The following is a 5092-nucleotide window of genomic DNA, read 5'->3' on the forward strand; positions in this document are numbered from 1 at the left end:
TCATTGCCTGCTGCATCTGCCCGACAACTGGCATTGACTATTGTGGAGGGACTCTGAGACCCCTTTGTACATCGATACATCATTCCTGATGAAGGGCTTGTGCCTGAAACGTTCCCTGTTCTTCTCCTCAGATGCTACCTGACAAGTGCTGCTTTTCCAGTGCCACATTTTTCGACTTTCACCTCCAGTCCTCACTTTCTCCACATTCCAATATATCACCATTTAAACAAAGCACTGTTTTTTTTTTAAACAGCAAAGGATATAACTTCACATTGCGGCACTGCACTTGCCATGTGTTTGTCAATTGAGACACAGATCTGGACCAACTTCGGGAAGAGGCAAAAGACTGAGTTCTGAACAAAAACCGTAGCACACTCAAAACGCCGGCTCTGTTTACCTTTCCACTGATGCTACTCGACCCGTTGGCTTTCTGCAGTATTCGCTGTGTTTGTTCGACACAAATGCTGCTTTCCATTAAAGAACTTCAATCCCTGTCCTCTGGTAACTGACCCTAGTCAGTGGCAATAGGTTCTTCTGATCATTAACCTGCCCATTCACACCATGTCTTCTCCCATCATTACCAACAGACGCTGGAAATCTCCAGTTAACCTTCTTTGCTCCAAAGAGAACATTCCCAAACTTGGGAATGTCTCCACAGAATGGAAATTGCTCATCCCTGGACATGATGCAAATGTTACAATGGGGAAGAGGTTTTGGCAAAATATTGTCAGTTAGAAGGTGGAAAAATGTTCAGGAAGTAAAACACAAATCCCAGTCTCCAGCTTTGTGAATCTTTAGAAACTCTTTGGGAAGTGGAATTAGAGGAGAATGAAGGATGAACTGTCCGACGAGGAGAGACATTCCAGACACCATCCCCTTGTTTAAGAGGCTGATTGACTCTGATATTCTCGGGACATGAACTGACCCGAGACATTGAAAGAATTCTCTGCACATCAGGAATTCAAACCCCTTCTCGGCTCGGGGCCAATGAGAAAATTCGGGAAGAGGCAAAACACTGAAAGGCTCGGAGGACGATGGCCCCGGTGTAGGAGAGCTCGTTCCTCGTGACATGGATGTGCCTGCAGATGGTGGGATCAGGCTGTCCCCATGTCTCCACAATGAATGTCCAAGGCTTTATTATGGAAAAGTAAAACTGATAGAAGACAATGGTAATTTTGGGCGGGGCAGGTTGAATTATGAATTAATTAGTAGGTTCCTCAAAGATACTGTGCGGGCAGTGGTGGGACCTGTCTCTGTGGTGCAATTGGTCAGCTGTTAACCGAAAGATTGGTGGTCCGAGACCACCCAGGGACGGAGTGTTCCTTGTTCTCGCTTCGACCGCTTTCTTGGCTGCGAAAGAGCACGTTTTTAATGGTTTCAGGAAAATGTTTCCCAAACGGAAATCTTTTCCACTGAGGCAGTACAAAGGGGTTTCTGAATTGATTGAATTTCGAACGTAAAGGATACTGAGAATCCGAGACAGAAAGAGAAACTGCTGGAGAAACTCAGCAGGTTTGGATGAACCTGGATGAGGAAAAAAACGAGTTCTGAAATGTTGTCTCTGATTCTCTTTCCACAGATGCTGCCTGACCTGCTGAGTTGCTCCTGCAATTTCTGATGTAGTTTTTTCCTGAACGTCCATTTCATCTTTCGGGATGAAACACCCAGACTCGCCATTTGCAGATATTTAACCCTTTCGAAACCTGTGGAGTGATTGGATTCAAACAAACTCAGCAATGATTTACTCTTTCGCAGCTCCACAGGCAGACAGACCTGGGAAATGAAGCTGTCAGTGTGGTTCTGTATTGATGGGCCGAGTGGTGAATGCGATGGAGATGAAATCCATTGCGGTTTCCCCACGCAGGTGTGAACCCTGCCGACTACAGTTGAGAAACGACGTCAAAAGGGAGATTGCTCCACCGTTTTTAAAAAAAATGCAAATCAGTGGAGGGGTTGAAATATTTCAATCACATTGGGTCTGGTCGGGAATCTGTAGCCCACTGCCTGTCAGGGTGGAACAAGCAGATACCCACAGAGCTGCTATTGAGGCGATGAGCCAAGAGTTTGGAAATGAGACGAGAACAGTGAGGGGCGTGAAGTCGTGATCGAAGTTAAGCAGGAACCTGAGGACAAAGGTGTTTTATTTGCTAGTGAAAAATACTGCTTCACAAAATCGGGACTATGGAAGGGAAGCAGTGACGGTGATTATATTTGGCTGTTCCTCTTGTGAATGTTCCCATTGCTGTGCATGTCCGTGTTAACGTCAGAACCCTGCAGCATGTTGGCGTCAGATACGCACAGTGCCAGGGGCGCAATGGATGACGCATCTGACTCCACCGACCTGTTTGAAATGCAGCTCACAGCTTCTTCACACACCCCAATGAATCTTTCTCATTGTCCTGAAGCTGGCATACGGTTTGAATTCCCGATCTGCGGGAATGAGAATCTTTTCACTGTCTCGCGTCAGGAAATGGCCCTGAGAACATCAGAGTCAAGTCACAGCGCTGTCAGAGGAGGGAAAGCTGAAATAGCCCCACACGCTGCTCACGGGCACATTTCACTTTCCCCAACTCACCGCCCCAACCACTGCGGCTCCTGGGAGTGGAAAGGGAACAAACACCAAAACCCAGTCTCAGCTTTGTAAATCTTCAGGAATTAAGAAAACTGTACATCCCTTCGGGTCTTCCATCCTGGGCAGACAGCGTTGATTTTAAATAGCTGTCCAGTCAGTGCCGACTCTTTTTGGCTAAAAGAAATCTTCGTTATCTCATCCCAGCATTTCTTGCCACAGAGAACTGTGTGGCAGAGTTCATGTATATATTTCCTTGTATGGTATTTTGTAAATTACATTCGCTTGCTGTTTGCTTGTATCGGGTATTTCAGGTTCATTAGCCGCTGTTTAAGTTGTGTTGGGCGGTTTGTGGGCTACCATGATGCTGAGAGGGTTGAGTTGTCTGGACATCATTTCCCAGATGTCGTTAATGTAAAGTAATGTGGCTAGGGTTTCTGTAGACGTTGTGTCTACTTGTGTCAGTTTGTTGATGTGAAATCGGCACACTGGGTTTATTGGGTAGGCAAAAGTGAGGACTGCAGATGCTGGAAACCAGAGTTTAAATCAGAGTGGTGCTGGAAAAGCACAGCAGGTCAGGCAGCTTCCGAGGAGCAGGAAAATCGACGTTTCGGGCAAAAGCCCTTCATCAGGAATAGAGGCAGGACGCTTCCAGGGGTGGCGAGATAAATTGGGGGGTGCTGGGCCAAAGGTAGCAAAGAGTACAATAGGTGAATGGGGTTGGGGACGTAGGTGACAGGTCAGAGAGGAGGGTGGAGCGGATAGGTGGGAAGGGAGATTGGCAGGTAGGACAGGTCCTGAGGACAGCGCTCAGCTGGAAGGTTGGAACTAAGGTAAGGTGGGGGGAGGGGAAATGAGGAAACTGGTGCAGTCCACATTGATGTCTGGGGTTGAATGTATCCGAGGCAGAAGTTGGGGCGTTCTTCCTCCAGGCAGCGGGTGGGGAGGGAGCGGCGATGGAGGATGCCCAGGTCCTTCATGTCCCTGGCAGAGTGGGAGGGGAGGTTGAAATGTTGGGCCACAGGGCGATGGAGTTGATTGTTGCGGGTGTCCTGGAGATGTTCTCTCAAGCGGTGTGACTTGACTCTGCGAGGAGGCTCCAGTCTCCCCAATGTAGAGGAGACCGCATTGGGAGCAATGGATACAAGAAATGACTTTGGTGGAAGCCTTCCAACTCCCGTGACCCGGGTTCGATTTCCGGGCAGGGAAGCAATTTTCAGTAGAGCTGTTGCATGCGGTGCATGTTTCCCTGGTGGTCTAGTGGTTAGGATTCAGCACTTTTACCGCTGCGGCCCGGGTTCAATTCCCGGTCAGGGAAGAGCTTTTTGGTTACCAATTCTCCTTAAATGCGCTGTACAGTTACTTATTGGTCTTCGAAGTTACGGGCTGCTGCAGTGTGCAGTGGCTCGTTGAAATAGTGTCCTCGTTCAGATTTGTTTGTAAGTGTAGGGGTGATTAGTTCTGTAGCCAAGTACTCCGTTCGCGTGCGTTGTTTTCCTGCAGAGGCTGTTTTGATTTTACCATTGACTGTTCGCTCTCCTGTGACATCCAGAAATGGCACTTTGTTGTTGTTCTCCTCTTTTGTGAATTTTATGCCAGTAAGGAGATTGTTGATGGTGTTGTAGGTTTCCTCTAATTTGTTTCATTTTTTGATGACAGAAGTGTTTCATGGGTATTTCGTTGATTTGTTTGTAGGGCTTGTTACTGAATATAAAGTGGGTGGTAACCACGAGGTTGACAGTGTTATCTTTGCTGATGAAGTTGGTGCTGTGTTTCTGTCTTTGGTTCTTCGAGTAGTGTCTTCAGTTTTCTTTGGCCACGTTGATGTTAATGGATGTGAACAGGGCTGTTATGTCAAAGGACAACATTATTCCATCCTCTTCTATCTTAGTGTCTTTGGTGTTCAGGAATTCTTGGATGGAGTAAATGGAGTGGCATGAATCTTCGACTTGGTGTTTTAGTCCTCAGTGGAGGCCTTTGACGAGTGTGTATATTGGTGTTCCAAGTAGTGAGACTATGGCCTGAGGGGGGCTCTTGGTTTGAAAAGGAGGAGAACAACAATAAACTGCCATTCTTAGATGTCACAGTAGAGCGAACAGTCAATGGGGAACTTCAAACTAGCATCGACAGAAAAACAACACACACAAACCAAATACTTAACCACAGAAGCAATCATCCCAACACCCACAAACGAAGCTGCATCAGGACATTATTTCAACAAGCCACGACACACCGCAGCACAGAGAAACTACGAAAAGCACAAGAGAAATACGTATATAGTGTATTTAAGGAGAACGCGTCCCCAATAAACCCATTCCGCTGATTTCTCAGTGATGCTTCCAAGCTGACTCTCAAAAATTCGGTTTATCCCTCCATTCTTTCCTGTTTGTTTTTTGTGGGTTTTGAAAACTTTCCCAATCCTCTGACTGAGTATTGGAGTTGGGAAGTTATGTTGTGGCTGTACAGGACATTGGTTAGACCACTTTTGGAATATTGTGTGCAATTCTGGTCTCCCTCATATCA

The 5092-nt window shown here is 46.8% G+C and overlaps 1 non-coding gene across 1 annotated transcript; it reads left to right on the forward strand.

Moving 5' to 3' along the window:
• Nucleotides 1-3815: 3815 nt before the first annotated feature.
• Nucleotides 3816-3887, forward strand: trnak-uuu (transfer RNA lysine (anticodon UUU)). Its single transcript has one exon. It is a non-coding gene; the product is annotated as a tRNA-Lys (tRNA).
• Nucleotides 3888-5092: the final 1205 nt, after the last annotated feature.

The sequence above is a fragment of the Chiloscyllium punctatum genome, chromosome 36 (assembly GCF_047496795.1).
Source record: "Chiloscyllium punctatum isolate Juve2018m chromosome 36, sChiPun1.3, whole genome shotgun sequence".
Classification (NCBI taxonomy): Eukaryota; Metazoa; Chordata; class Chondrichthyes; order Orectolobiformes; family Hemiscylliidae; genus Chiloscyllium; species Chiloscyllium punctatum.